This window comes from Cyanistes caeruleus, chromosome 2, assembly GCF_971803275.1.
Source record: "Cyanistes caeruleus chromosome 2, bCyaCae1.hap1.1, whole genome shotgun sequence".
NCBI classification, from domain to species: domain Eukaryota; kingdom Metazoa; phylum Chordata; class Aves; order Passeriformes; family Paridae; genus Cyanistes; species Cyanistes caeruleus.
This window is the reverse complement of record NC_141702.1, coordinates 6293457-6309832: the sequence shown is the minus strand read 5'-3', so window position 1 is coordinate 6309832 and position 16376 is coordinate 6293457.

Below are 16376 nucleotides of genomic sequence, written 5' to 3'. Positions count from 1 at the left end.
TGTCCAGGACCACACCAGCCACCATGGCTCCCTGGGGCCAACACCAGCAAGCCTGTGCAGGGCTTGGCTCAACAGGCTTTGATTTTTCTTGGTCCCTCAACACCTGAACCCACACAGCCAAGACTTGAGAAGATACTCTTTAATGTCTAAGAGAGAGTCTTCCCCTGCTTGGATAGGCCTGAACTAGGGATAAAGCATTCTGCAAGTCTAACCAAAAGAAAAAACCCATGTGCAACTTCCTCTGTCTCAATAAAAAAGCAAGACCATATCCAGCTGTGCATTATTGGGGTTGTTCTGTCCTGATACCCATATTAGGGGGTTTGAGGGCAATTTTGGCAGGTTGGCTCCCTGGGTGTGGCACTGGTTGTGGGAGTGAGCTGAGAGAAGATTCCCCCCTATTTTCAAGGCTATTATCTTCTGTCCATGAAACAAGTTAGATTTCAGCAAAAGAGAAGGACATGTCACCTCACAGAGGGACAAAGCTGGGACAGGAGACACTTGTCACAAAACCCCCAGCAGTTCTGGGTACCACAGACAACATCAAAAGCAGGACAACATCAGTTTGTTGCACTACCTGTGCAGCCCTCCTCATGCCAGAAACACCATTCCCATCTCCTGGATGCAGGAAATTGTTCAATAATTTAAAACTGTGCTCTGGAACAGAGGTAAACACTCTTTGGTGGAGGAGTGGAGGTACACTCCAGTGCTGGGGTACATCTGGTGTATGCTGAGGTTGTCACATTGAAGCAGAAGCCATCAGGGCACTGTCCCAGCATGTGGTGAGAGGGGACAGTCACAGGGGTGTGATCACTGCTGCAGATTTGGGGTCAGCTTTGCCAGTGCTTTGCAGGGAGCCCAGGAAGGCGCCAGCGATGTTTTGTATTCTGTCTGCAGGGCTGGGATTTGTACAGCTGAGCAAGTTTTAATGTGATGTTTTCTGAGGCAAGAGACGTGGAAGCCTAAACTGACGCTATTACAAAACTCCAGTCCAAGCAGTGGCACATTTTAAATAAGCAATAAAGATGCAAGAGCAAGTCAGTACCAAATAGCAATCCCACTGTAAGATCACAGAGCCATGACCAGGCACAACCTCATTTTTTATGCATGTTAAAGTAATTGGAAATTTGCCTTATGCTTGTTCTTCATCTTATTAAAGGACTTGCTGCAATGAGGACATATGGGGTCATTTCCAACCTTTTTAGTGCTCTGCACAATTTTTTGGCTGGGGTTCACATTGTTCCAGTAAACAGTTACCTGGTTGTTTACTGGAAAAGCCGGGATTCCAGGCCTTCTTTGGAAGATGATTTAATAATCTTACACATCATTTTGCACTTGGATAAGCAGGTCAGCAGTCAAGGCTCGAGCAAATAACAGGGTCTGCTGTGGACTTACCTCCTGCCCCGAGCAGCACCAGTGTGCAGGAGCAAGGAAGCCAAGGAGTGCACACACATGGCTCAGTCTCTGCAGCTCTAGCATGTTTCCTCATGCCTGATGTGCACATGCCATATTAGCAAAATGTGAGCATTTGACTCAGCCTGGCCTGCACTGAACATGAGTTGGAGACCCAGCAAGTAAACAAACCCATAAGTCATCCTCCAGCCAGGCTGCCAAGAGGCTCTTCAATACCCAGGCAGAATTCAATGGGTGCCACTCTGCCAGACTGTGTCTGCAGCCTGCTGCTAATGGGGAAAAATCATCGCCGTCGAGCTCCCCTTTGGTTCAACTCAGCACACACAGACAGCTGATCCTGCAGGCTAATTCCCAGCTGGCCCAGTCACAGGAGAAGGAAAGGGAAGCTCACTTCAGACACAGCAGCACAACCCTGCCTTGCTCAGGCCACGGTGACTCACGAGGTGGAATTGCACCATCTCAGCGTGACATCTGCGGGTTACACCAGACACAGACACGCCACGTGATGTCCAGCACATTTCAGGAAGCATCTGGTGCCTCCACTTCACTCCAGAAACTGACTTTTGGCACGGTCACGTTGAACACTGTGTAGTGCCTGGTCATCACCCACTGGGTGTGATCTGTGAATGATAACTGTAATCAAACAGGTGGAAAGTTCTCAGCTGTAAAGTTCTTTGCCTGTGGAGGAAGAAAAGGAATCAGACCTATGTGCCTTCCTGGGATCATGGAATTATAGAATGAGTTGGAAGGGACCTTAAAGATCATCTAGTTCCAACCCCCCCGCCAAGGGCAGGGAACAGCTACCACAGCTGCCATCACCACTTGCCTGGGAGCTGCAAAAGTCAATAAAATTGGGCAAATGCAATTTTTGGTGAATGTTTTATCTGTACCTGCCATCCTACAGAGTCTTTGTACATCACACATGTGCTGTTCACCTGTCCCATGAGTGAGGCACACATGGCACATCCCACTATTTGAGAAAGAACAGGGACAGGAGGAAAATGGCATGCCAAGGATAGAAAAGGTGATGGTGAAGAAAAGAAAAATAAGAAAGAAGCTATGAAAGACAGGAGCAATAAAAGATAATCTCTGTAGAAAGTTACAGAGGAGCTCAACAAGATGATGACACATGTCCCTTTGGGTTCATTAAACACTAATAGGATTTATGAGAAGGATTTGTCACAGTCTCAGGAGTATTTAGGAAAATAAAAAAAATAATCTGGAAAAAATCTTACACCCTATAAACATCTATCCTTTCTAATGAACACTTAGTGCTTGTTAAGAGTGATGGAAGTAAAAGGAGCCAAGTGGGAGGCAAGTGGGCTCCAGTTTGAGATGAAGCCCCTGAGGTGTGTGAGGACCTGGAGTCCTTGGCTCCCACAGGCATTTAGGGCTGTGCAAGATACCCTGAGCATCTGTCCTGGCCCCTGACCACCACTTGGTGGCTATTGATGCCCCACAAGTGGAACCTGGAGCTCATATCTCTGTCTCTGATGCCCATGAGCACCTCAATAATCCTTGAGAGCTTCAGTAAAACAAAGTAAAAGAGCTTCCATGGGCTTTTTTGTATAGGTGCTGCAAATCATGGGCCAGGCTCAAGGGAAGTAAGATCACATCCACTTGCAGGGAATGCCACAACAAGAATGGACCCAAATCCTGCAATGTAGCAGGGACAGCCTAAAACAGCTGCTGAGGATCCAGGAGTGCTCACCCTTGCCTGGGCAGTGAAACACCAGGCAAGAACCTACCTGGAACATCTGCCTATCTGTGCCACCAAAGCCAACACTGGGGACACTGGAGTGGTTGCTGTTGCACCCTGGCTCCCCCACAGAGCAAAGCTTCTCAAGGTTTTCTTCCTCTCTTCTGGGCTTTAGGAGTCCTAAATACATACCAATTAAGTAATGCCCGAGGCATTTGCAATGCCCTGTGCAAAACCACTCTGAAAATCCCCAGCTCTGAACACGAGGTGGCAGGCTGGCCCCAAGATGGGGAGCAGCCAAGGCAGCTGAAATGGCCAGAAATGGTCCTTTGTCACCACAGAAAGGTGGTGACACGGAACCTCAGCTCCTTCTTGTCACCTCTCAGAGAAGAGAGAAAGGGCACAAGGTTTCTGTGGGTCTTGAAGTGACTTGGGGGGAGGAGTATGAGGTGAATGACCACATACTGTGAAGAGATCTGAAAAGATTTTGTCTAAAACCACCTCCAGCTTGGGAGGAGGATGACTGAGGTAGGGGTGCCCACTCTCTGGTCATGGGGATGGTGGGATGCTGCCTGGAAATTAGGTACTGGCAGCACCCTCAGCTTGCCCACTTTGGTGGCTTGGCTCCCAGGGCTTGGGGTCAGAGTGGAGATGGCACAGCCAAGAGCTGATCCCATTATTTGGACCTGCCTCACACATAGGGGTGTCCATTAGCACAAGAGGAAACAGCCTCAGGTTATGCCAAAGGAGATTTAGATTGGATATCAGGAAAACATTTCTGCAGGGAAAGGGTGGTCAAGCATTGGAACTGGTTGCAGAGGGAACTCATGGAATCAGCATCCCTGGAAATGTTCTAAAGGCATGAGGATGGTTTAGCGGTGGTCTTGGCAGTGCTGGGTTGATGGTTGGACTTAGTGACCTTAGCAGTCTTTTTCAACCCTAATGATTCCATGGATTTGTCTGGTGACCACTGGGCTGTTCCTGATAACCTTGACCCTGACTCTGCCCCTGCCCTGCAAACTCTTTGCAGCTTGACCTCGGACCTGCCCCATCACCTCAACTTTCCTGAGGACTTGGACTCTTGACTGAGCCAGCCGCTGTCCTCAAAGTGCACCAAAGGTGCAGCAGGCATTTTGGCAGGGGAGAAACGAGGGCCAGGGCGCTCCTCACCAGGCACTGGTGCAGGAGTGCAGCAGCCACAGGGAACACAGAGCTCCCAGAGGAGCAGAAGCCTCCCACGGCTCGTGGGGCTGCTTGTCCTGCAGTTTATCCACAGTTCACAATTCAGATGATGCTGCAAGGAGTGCAAGCACGGTGGGACTGTGGAAAGAGCAGTTTAATCCTCCAAGTCTGACATCCACCGTAGCTGCTGGCAGTGGAGAGCAGAATTTGGCTGGTGTTGGCACCTGAACACACCGCACTGATGGCTTCATGCTCCTCCCTCTTGCCAGCTGACAGCATCCCCAGCTAATTAAGGCCATTTGCATACAGCCCTGTGTGAGGTTGTCAGGAGGTGCCAGGCACATGAGAGAAACATCGTGAAAGCTTCACCGGAGGGAACAATCCAAGGAAATCCCAGTGCTCGAGCTCCAGTTTGCCTCAGCGGAGGGGAATTCAATTAAGGGCTGATTTGATTCGTGTAGCTCAGAGTAAAGCCAGCTGACTGGGTGTTGGACATATTTTTGGCTCTGCGTCAGCCATAAATACCAGGAATTGCTTTAAGGAGGCTGGAACAAACCTCCAGGACCAAGCCCATCCCTGGTGCCAGCTGCAGAGCCAGGGTGGGCAGCAGAGGCAGAACTGCCCCTCGCCAACGGAGAATTTCTGTGTGACTGCTTGCAGGGGTTGCCTCCCCTCTGTGGGAGGAGACTGCAGATTTTGGCTGTGCCGGGGGTGTCCTGTCCTCCAGCCCCTGAGCACCAAGTCCTCAGACCTGGGCAGCTCATGGCACCAAAACCTCGCCTTCCCTCTGCCAGGGCTCTGATCCCGCGGGTGCCTCCCTGGGGACACTGAGATAAGGACAGTCACCAGTTAAGATCAGGCATTGCAGAAGTGATTAGGTATCCTGTGTAACTCATTATCTTCCTGTTAACATTTTCCTTTTCTTCCTTTGAAAACCCACTGTTTGTTAAACCAACTGATTCATCCTTTGCCAGCGCACCAGTGCCCAGCTTGGTTTCCTTCTCCCAGGTTTCTGGCTGGAATGACTCAAGATGGGTGGTTTCCTAGTGATCCACCCCATCTGAGCCCACCTCTGGTGGGTACCCATTAAATCCTATTAACCCCTGGCTGCCCTAAAGCTTGGGGAACTTGCCCTCCCTGTGAGTGCATAGGGAATTTTAGCTTTTGCGTGCCAAGAGCTGCTGTGCTCATAAAATTAATGAGAACTTTTCTCTCTGACAACAAGAGCCCCCACACAGCTGTGCTGCTGCATAAACACAAATCAGCTCACGAGACTCCCACGGGCACCTTGTCTGTCCCCAGGGTCCCTCTGTGCCCAAAAGTGCTCGTGGACTGGCAGTGCCGGGAAAACTGCAGTTCCTGCTCACACTGGGAATAGAAGAGCTGCATGAAGCTTCCCAGGAGCAGGATGAGACCTGAAGGCACATCCAGAGCTGCTGCTCGCTCGCTGCAGATAGCACAGGACACGTGGAGCAGCCCTGGGAAGCAGGGAGCAAGCGTCGCTCAGAGACCAGCACAAATGAGATGTTCATTAATTCCCTCAAAACTTCCCATATGCTCAGGGAGTTGGAGGGTCCTTCTTGATGGAAAACTCATTTGCAGTACAAAGCAGTCCCCTGGGTTGACAGCATGGAAAGCTTTCTCATCTGCCCAGGGAGCAAAATGGAACTGCACAGCTCCCAAAGGGAGGAATGAACTGATTTAAAAGGATTTGCCCTTCACATCTAAAGAAAGTCATTGGAGCTGTGCTTGAGGTCCCATGAGAAGTATCTATGCAAACATCTTGCTTGTCTGAATAAAACAAGGACTTCTTGGTATCGCTGGGGGAAATTCCTCTTTAAATATAATATTTAAATGTGAGGATACAAATTTTCTGCTGAAACCACTCAAAAAGGAAAATTCATGTGGGTGAGTTCACTGGGCCTTATTTCCTCTCCTCTGTGTGACACATGGGGGTTGAATGGAAATGATCATCTCCTCACACTCTTAACCATGCCCCTTTCTTGTCCCTGACCACTGGTGTCTCAGCCAGTTCCTCCGTCTGCCACTTTGCTTCATCCTGCTACAGTGGCTACAAAAACCAGCCCAGAAAACATCCACAGGGTTGCCTGCCAGCTCCATGGGCTGAATCCACTGCTTGAGCAGGGCATCCTCCGGCTGCCAGGGACGGGAGGCCAAAGGGAGCAGGAGCAGCCAGGCTCTCTTACATCAACAATGACCTGCTAGGGCAGCTGGAGCATGCCATGCTGTCCTGATGGGGCTTATCCCAGCTAAAAGCTCAGCTAAAAACTGGGACAGGGATCCAGGAAGGACTGAGCAATGAGTGTGCTGTTTAGAAGAGCTGTGTCTCCCAAGGACTTTGAACAGTGTTGGTAACTTACTGCTCACAATATCTTAGTTCTGCCAATAGAAAGGATGGATGGAGTTGTCTGGCAAATTTTGAGGCTGGTACAAAAATCTCAGGATTTCTGCAGCAATTCTAACATAAAAGTAGTCAGACAGGCTCTTGCTAGACAATTACAGCTAAACCTATCATTTTCAATGCTTGGCAAAGACTGCACTTTAGTATTAAGTAAATATTCCGTTCTTGGAAACATTTCCCTTTAAAACAAGCAGGCTGGATGAAAGGCTTCCCTGACTCTCCCTACGACAAAAAAAAACCCACCAAGATTTATTTTCTTGCTCAGCCAGCAGTGCTGCTGGACACCCATACCTCAGGTTTTCCTTCCTGCTGCTATCCTGTCTGCTTATCAGAGAGTATCACCTGTTTACTCAAGACAAGACAAACAGACTTTGCTCATCTGAAACCTCTCAGAGACATCCTACAAGCATCCTTTGTAGCTGAAACTGGACAACCTGCAATCAACAGAAGCACACAGCTCAGGCTGGTCAGATTTGTCATGTTTTGAGCTGCATTAATGTGGATTTCTAAGGAGAACTGAAGTGAAAACTGGGTTACCCCCCACCTGGAGCAGCTGACCAGCTGTAAAGCTTCAGAGCAGAAGGAAGAAGCAAAAGCTGTTCTTCCCATCAAGGTCAGGGGGAACTGGTGCCTGTCCCACCTGACCTTGATTTTTGGCCATGGGAGCAGGCATTGTGGCCATGTGTGCACAGATTGGTGCTGCCCAGATGAATAATCATTGGCTGGTGGTGCTGTGTGGTCCTTGGCAGGACTAAAGCCCAGCAGCAGCGAGGGGCTCTGCTCTGAGCCTGAGTGTGCTGAGCTAGATGCTGTGGAAAGGATCTGGGGAAGGGAGGGAGAGCAGGGAATGTTCCATATCCACCCAACCATGTTCCCCTAATCCACACCCCCTTCACCTGCGGCCACTGGCACAGCCTCACCCCTGTGAGACCCTTCTGAGGGGTGTCAGGGACAGAAAGTGTGCATTCCTCACTGGGGTTAGGACAGGGACAGGGCTTTCAAGTGCAGACCAGTCCCCATAAATTTATCTTGCCAGCTTCCCTTTCGTAACAGGAAGGATAGCGGGCAAACAATAAATGCAGGAAATGTGCAACTGACCCAGACAAAGGTAGAAGGTTTGCTCTGGATCAGTCTTGTGTGCAGATGGGAACAAGGAGAAAAGACAGTGCTGGGAGCTTGTCAGTCTTCTTCATGGACGTTTTTTAACTGAGAAATATTAGTTTGTCACAAATGAAGTGTTGTGGAAATGTGCCTAAGTCCACAAATCTGTGGATGGAGCACTGACAGCATTACACATGCTAGAAACCAACTGGAGATGATGAGGTAAATCATCCACACCCATGGATAAAGCTCTGCTTCAATCCAAGTATCATTTATCAGATAATTAGAGGGGTTTTTAATTTCAAAATATTTTCCTTATATTTCCCTCTCTTAGAGACCCTATTAAAGATTCTCATTTAAGGTCCCAGAGCAGGATATATGTTTTGCAGTATGTGATGGAATTTCTGCTGGAGGCAAAATCTAGCTTTCAGCCACCTCTAATCTCATCTCTTTCAGTCTCCATTAGCCAGTCCTTTAGACAGATTTGACACTCCAAAAATTGGGCTGAGAGAGAGCCTGTGAGGTATCAGCCCTTCTGTAAAGATCAGCGTGTTCAGGGATGTGGGACTAAGGAGGAAGAGTCCCAGAGGAGGATCTCCACCTGCCATTCCACAGGTGTAATAGTCCTCTCCGTCCACCCAATAAAAAAATTCAAGCTAAATATTTCTGTCCTTTCTGTTCAACTGGGACCAGTAAGAAGGTCAAACCCATGCCCAAAGTCAGCTGAGTTTGCTGAAAGCCCTCTGTAAGCTAAGACTGGGGTTTATTTTCATATACACAGTCCACTGTTGATATCTGTATTCCATTTGTGTGCTAACCATTCAGAAAGAACAACCTTTGTGTTGCACTAAGAGAAGGGTGCAACAAGGATGTGTTGGTTAATAAACACAGAGGCCTTTTAAATCTATAAACAGCATTTTTGGGATGTGTTAAACCTGATTGCTTGGTATTGCCCTGCCCTGTGCTCCTCTTTCTCTCTTGGAGGGGTTTTTGGGATGTGCAGTGGGAGTTTTCTGTCCAGATCTGTTCTGTACTGAGCCACAATCCCACAGGCCTTCCAGTCATTTCTAGACATTAGTTCTGAAAGGCTGTTGGGGGAAAACAAGTCTGGAAGATGCAGCCCAAGGTATTTGTCTTGGCCAGGATCAGTCTGTAATCCACATAAATGCCTCCATGCATGGATGACATCTGGAGCTGGTGGAGCTCCTCAGGAAAGGACTTTAAAAACCTGTAAAGCTGAACATGGATTTATCCAAGTAAGTACTGAGGAGTCTATAGGCTTGGCCAATAGCTGGTAAGAACTTTCAGAGTAATCAAGAGTGGTATCATTGATAAGTGACACAGAACTTGGCACCTGAAGTGACAGTTCAGTACTGACATCCCTACAGGTACTCAGTTTTGGCCAGAGAATTTGTTTCTTTTGAAGAGTACAACATTCCAGCCAAAGCTGTTGTTGGACACAGCACCTCACCCTCATACCTGTTTTACCTCAGAAATACCAACACAGTGCAGTGCCAGCAGATCCAAGAGATGGGAGTGAGTCTGTACCATCATCCTTATCTGACCCAAACCCTTTCAGGTTCCATTTCCAACCCCTGTATCAGCTCTGCATGGGTGGCAGAGATGCCAAGCTTAGCCTAAGGGACCAGACTGGTGTGACTCCATAGGACAGAGGTGTTTTTGGTGCTGGCAAATGAGAGAAGGACCAAACAAAAGCAAACTTTGGTCTCAAATCTGGGAAACTGAGTTGCATGTGGCATTTGACCCCTTTGCCGTTTACTCCTTTGTTCTCTCACACTGAGATGAGTGTTTACTTTGCTAATAAACTAAATTTTTTCACTGTTCTGATCTGTCATTCCCTATTGGTCACTTTTTTTTTCATATTTTTTCATCCTGAAAGCATGGCAAACTAAAGCCATTAGTGCAATCGAGGCCCCCACCAGGGGAAGAGCCTCTAAGTGGTGCTGCTGAGAGAAGGATCCTGTATCTAGCAAGCTGTATGTGATTTGGTACTCAAATATCTGGTCTACAGCACTCTGGTGTTCCTTCAGCTGGATCTGAGCCCCAAGGCAACCTGTCCCTCTTGTTTGTAATGGCAAGACCAGACACAGAACTGAGAGCAAAATGTTATGGTAGGAGCAGATACTCAGAAATGAGGTGCTGCCTCTAGAGATGTTTGGTTTAGGTAACTTTGAGTTTTGCCATACAACTGTATCTCTACCCACTGAAATACCCCCAGTAGTCAGTTCCTATAGATTCAGATGTTGAAGGACAACTGCCTGGCTCTGAGAACACTAATTTTGGAAGCTCTTTGTTCCTCTGAGGCTTCCCTCTGCCCAAGGTCAGCTCTGCAAGGGTACAGCTGTGTAACCAGGGATCACACTGCTGGGAAGACAGCCAAGGTGTGAGGGAGAGCTGGGAGACACCTCTCTGGGAACCCTGCCTTGGGTTGGAGCCACATTTATGCTTTTCCCTGGTCCTTGGCCAAGGCACACTGTATGTTTGCATGTGCCCTGTCTTATACCCTGCTTATCCCAACAAGGACTTCCTGGAGTGAGCTCCCGGCTTTACCTTGGACCTGCAGCTTTGCTATGGGCTCATGTGGTGGGACTGAGGCCTAACCTGGTCAGCAGAGCTGCTCTGCTTTCCTTGTCAATGTGCCACAGGGCTGTGCCCATCCATGAGGGCGCTGCTCCTGCCATGCAGAGCAGCCGGCTTCTTCTGCTCCCTAGCACTGAGTCTTCCTTCTCCTGTGGGTTAAGCATCCACACAGGCTGCTGTAATCCAAATTCTAGTTCTCTCAGAAGATGCCTTTTCATTGGTTTGTCTGGGATTTTTTCAGTTGAAACTTCCTTGGGAACAAGCTGTTGCAAGTCAACCAGGAGATGTGCTGGAGGTTCTGTGCCAATGGAAAGCACTTGAGGTATCTTGTTGTCTAGCATTTGGGATATATCTTGGTGGTTCTGATCTTCAGCAAAATTCAGTTTCTTATGGCTCATCTATCTTCAGTAAAAATCAACAAACGGATTCATAAACATCACAGGCCAGGTGCTAAGCAAAGCCTCTTGGTGGAAGTTTATCCAGCATAAACATGCCAGTGCAAAAATTCTACCAGATGGTCCTCTCTTGGGAGGAGCAGGAGTGGCTTTTGTCAGCATTCTCTTGATAAGCAGCTGAATTCCAGATTCCTTCCACTCTATGAAGAAAATAAACTTTACCCTTCCTTATTGCTCTTACAGGGCACAGTTTCCTCATTTCATAGAGCTATAAGTAAACAAGGAAGTCTGTAAGAAGATGGGAATTCAGGTAAACTGCCTCTTCACCTCCAGTATGTGGTTAAAAATCTGCTTAAGTGCTCCTCCAGTGGAGCCAGGGTGCCTTTATCTGCTGCTCTGGGTCCAGGCTCATTGCTGTGTCCCATATTCTGGTTACCAGCCTGGGCGTCTCTCTCCAGATTCCTTAGGCTGCAGGAGCATTTGGGATTCTTCAGCAATCTCCCACCTGCTTAGCATAAAACTGTAGAAATAAAAAAATTGTTTTATGAACCATAGATGTAAGGAATTTCTCCTAAGCTTTTTATCCAACACCTTCTACTGCAAGATCTTGGAGTCCCAGCAAATTCCCTGTAATACTCACCATAGCAGGAGTCAAGCCCCCTCACCATCCCTAGACTCTGCTCTAGTCCTTCTGTGTCCTCTCTAAGGCTCTGTTCCCAATTCCCTCCTGCATTTCCAACAGACCTATCTCTTACCTCCCAGTGGTGCCTCCAATTCATTTCTATACTTTCCACCCCTTCCTAACATAGTCACTCAACTCCCATGACTCCTGCTTGGCTCTGTCTGGCTGCTGGCCTGACAGCTGTCTTCACCATGTAGTTGGCAACCCCTCCACTGTGTTTGACTATCTGGACAGCTTTTCCAGCTGCTGAGCATGAAAATATGAAACATATTTGTTGTTTAGGTGTTTTTTTTTCTTTAGTCCTGCCCTGAGAAGAAACATATAGGTATTTATTAACTTTGAGATTACAAGGAATGGAAAAATGTCTGTGTGGTGGTGCATCCCCCACTTGAGGTTCACCATGGTCTCTTCACCTTCGGCCTTGACAAACAGACCCTGGGCTGAGCTTATCTGAGCTTATCTGAAACACTGTCTGCTCCCAGGAACCTGTGCTGGCTGAGGAGTCCCCTGGGTTTTAACAACCTTGGGAACTTATTTTTCTTACCTGAATAACCACCCAGATGGAACATTTTTGGTTTTGAACTTTCGAAGAAAGTTACCAACCTGAACTGCGGCCAAGATGGAAAACTACTGTGACCAAAACCAGCTCTGTTGTGACTCTCTAAACAGTGGTCCAAAGTGAGATTTTCTGGGCTCTCCAGGACTCCAGTGGGCTGAGACCAGCACCTCCCTCTGAGTGGGACCTCTCTGAGCCACACAATTCCCAGGCTGGAGATACCTGGGGGACCACAGCTGAGTGACAGTGACAGATCCCGAGCTGAGATCCAGCTCCTTGAGACTCAGCCCTTCACCCATTGAGAAGGTGCAAGCATCTGGCATCAGTCATTTCCTGAAATTCAGGAAATTTTCACAGGTATGTACCTCATGCACCCTCCTTTAGGTCTGTGTATTTGTGAGTGTAAATATGTGAACACACTATGAATGTTGCTCTCTTAGATGTTTAAGCACTTCAGATTTTTAAGTATGTTAAGCCTCTAAGTGAGTTACTGTTGTGGCTGTGGGAAATTCTGTATGAATGTTTTGTTAAATTGTTTAGATTAAGCTACAGACTATGTGCTGTTAAATTTCAGTGCTGTTAAACCTTTTAGGCCTAAACTGTTGGTCAAGTCCAGGGCTTAGTTTAGAAATGGGATTTACTCTGAACCTTGTGATTCAATGGGAAGGTCTTCCTTAGTCCTTTCTGTCCCTACCCTTTTTCCCCACACAGACTCCCCATCAGTCTCCACACAGATAATTTTTGGATGAATTTCAGATTTAGACTGATTGATTTTTGGTTCTAGTTTGTTTTTTCTCTGTGTGCTTTAACCATCCACTTAAATAGGACAGTGAGCCCTGCCAACAAACTTCGTTGCTCTTTCACTTTTTCATTAAATCTGCTTTAGCCAATACCTTTGGTATTGATTCTTTAAGAGACATTAAAACACTCATTCACCACACTCTGTCCTTCAGAGAAACTGTCAGATCAGCCTGAAAAGTGTTATAGAAGAAATTAAGAAATGTTACAATACACAAAGCTAAAAACCAGTGTTATTCTCCCAATACACATGGAGTTGTCTCTTACGGGTGCCAAGGATGTGTGGCCAAGGGATCTTTGTGGCATTGTTGTCTTCTTTTTGACAGCAGAAAGTGCTTCTTGTCCCACAGCAATGAAGAACAGCAAAGAAGAATCTGATTTAGTAAAAAAATAGGTCTGAGTGCTGTACTTATGGGTCAGAAGGAACATGTGCACAAAAAAGAAGTGCCTTTCATATGGAATTGTTCCAAATACAAAGGTATAGCCAGAAGTTTGTGCTTTGCCTAGACATTTTCTATGCAAAAGAGTAATTGCCTTGATGAATCAATGGAATTTATATTTATATTTATATTTATATTTATATTTATATTTATATTTATATTTATATTTATATTTATATTTATTTTTATTTTTATTTTTATTTTTATTTTTATTTTTATTTTTATTTTTATTTTTATTTTTATTTTTATTTTTATTTTTATTTTAAATTTTATTTTTATAATTGTATTTATATTTATTTATACATACATACATATATACATACATACAGACTCTCTGCAAGGTGGAATTCATAAATCCTTTCTGAATTTGCCTTTCTTTGTTCTCGATTACTATTGTTAGTCATCTGTGTGACTCCAAACCTCCCATGGAGGGATCTCACCTCCATGGGCATTTGATGTGGTGGACTTTAGGGGCAGAGGGGTGACTGGAAAGCAGCTGTATGACCAGAATGCTCTTTACCAGCATGATCCACGGAGATGTCCTGACTGGGTCAAAAGGTCTCTTTTCACTGGAAAGGATATGCAAATCTAAATATATGCACAATGCCCTGACGTGTACTTCAATTAATGTGATGGGAATCAGACATGCTTTCACAGCCTGTGTTCTTTCAGCTTGGAGCCTCTCACAGATTGCCAATCCTTGGAAAACACTTTGGGGATCTGCCCAAGGTATTGTACCTTAATCTCATTGATGACATTTGCTGTCAGAGCAAGGATTTTAAAGGCACGTCTTCCTAGACAAGTTTGTTTTCCCAACACTTACATATGCAAGGCTTCCTCTCTCCTGCACATAAATCAATACTGGGTAAATTGAGCACTGAGTGAAAGGACACGAGAACATAAGGAAAGGTAGTATATATATAATCTACCTCCCCACTTTTGTGCCTGTCATGGGGACAAGATAAGAAGAAGAGTTCCTGGAACTCTCTTCCTACACCCTCCCACCTTTTGTCCCAGGAGAAGAGCAACATTTTTTAAAATCACAGTCAAGCACATGAACTTCCACACCATATTGGACTATGTGCCACATCGATCAGACTTTTAAAGAAAGGTCTTGGCCCTGAAAGCAATCCCAGCTGAGTCCTTCATGTGTGTGAGGTGCTCCCATGCCAGTCTGTGCACTACTGGAGCTTCAAGAGATTCCCTTCCTGCCCTGCCTAAATCCTGCAGGTTCTGCTTGACTCCAGCACCAGGAGAAGGATAGGGAATATCCTATTCCCTCCATCTCCAAGGGTTCTGTCCATCTCACTGGTGGCACCTCCTGGATGATGACAACATTCTTCCATCTCCTTCTGCTGGTGTCTGCTCTTGCACACATCCTGTCTAGCCTGAGCATTGTCCCTTTGACATGTCAGGACCAGGACCATTCCTTGTGAGCACATCCTGTCCCATATGTGTATCTTCAGCTACTACTTGTCCGATTCTCTTGGAGCACTGGGTCTGTACAGCTTCAACACAAAGGTACCCTCCTGAAAGCTGGGTTTCTCTGTGTTGTTTCTATTAATTCTGTTAATTACTTTCATTAGCAGATAATTACAATAATAAGTGGGAATTCCACAGCACACTGCATTATATGGAGTCTTGAAGCCCCTTGTTTTGTAGGATACAGCTTTGCAGAGCTCTCCACACCCAAACCTCTAGGGTGATGATCACTTCTGCTTGGTAGTGCACCATTATAAAAGCATTTCCTTCATTGTCCATTGTCAGATGAAGCGATGGGAAAATAGGCCATTGCCTGCACCCATCCATTTTAAACAGGGTCCAGCTAACCCAGAGGAAGCTGCTTTAAGTTTCAGAAAGGGTTGGGTGGGTTGTGCTTTGTGGGAAGGGACTCAGAAATCCCTGGAGGAATTACCACATGTATTCTGCTAGGGAAATCCAACAATCGCATGAGCACAAAGGCTACCAGTAACAGGCGTTTTCCACTTCCTTGATTGGCTTTCACAGAAGCTCAACGAGTTCTCCATCGTTCTCCTGAAGTCCCTGCTTTGGCCTGGGTCTCTGCACTGGGATTTCCTATCACCTACAAAGGCCCTTGGTTGCTTATTGTCAATAACTGCTTTTAGCAGATGAAGCTTTACATAACCTCAGACAAAACATGTTGTTAAAACCACGGTCCACTGAGGCAGCCAGAGCCCTAATTTAATAATAAAACAGCACAGTAAGTCTAAAGGCTGAGAGAGTGGGCCCTTTATTAAGGATGTCAGGTAGCTGTATCTCTATCTAAGCCAAATAACGTAGAAAAATGAAGGAAAGCAGCCAGCTGTTATACAAATATGTCAAGTATTAGTGAAACACATGGAAGTCTACATGTATGATTGATTGCCTGGATTCTGAAAAACATGGGCCTTCGCTTTTAAATTAAATTTCTCAGCTTCAGTTTCCCACATTTTCTTTGTCTGTGCTTTCCCCCCGCCCCCCAGAAGATTAAATATCCATTTATCTTTTTGGACATTCACAACTAGATGGTTACATTACCATTATTGTAGTGATCATCCTACTATGATGAAATTCATACAAGTGGCAACTAGCCTAAAAAAATCCTGATCATAAACCCAAATCACTTCAACCTAAAAGAAAACCATAAAGTTGAGCAATGGCAGTGTACAGCTGAAGTACTCTGAATACCCAAATTTTTTGTTCTGTCACTGCAATGAATTCTTGGTGCTTCAGGAAAAAAAAGTCATCTTCAGAGACCTTGCTCATGAACATAAATAGTTTCAGCTGACCACTGGCTGCAGGGAGACAGTGCAGGGCATGTTGCTCCTTTTGGTGTGAGACCATTCAGCATTGGAGTCAGTTCTAAATATATTCCTCAAGTCAGATGTATAATGAGAAATTTCATTACTTCCTTCCTTTGCGACACATTACAGCAAAATGAGTCAGGATTTGCTCTCCCCAGTATGAGCAAAGGTTAATTCTTTGCCATCTGCCAGGATCACCAAGACAATTGAAAAATGTCCACGTGCACATTGGAGCGTTGCTAGCCATGACATTCCTTGATGACAGGACAAGCTTGTGATAAAGCAA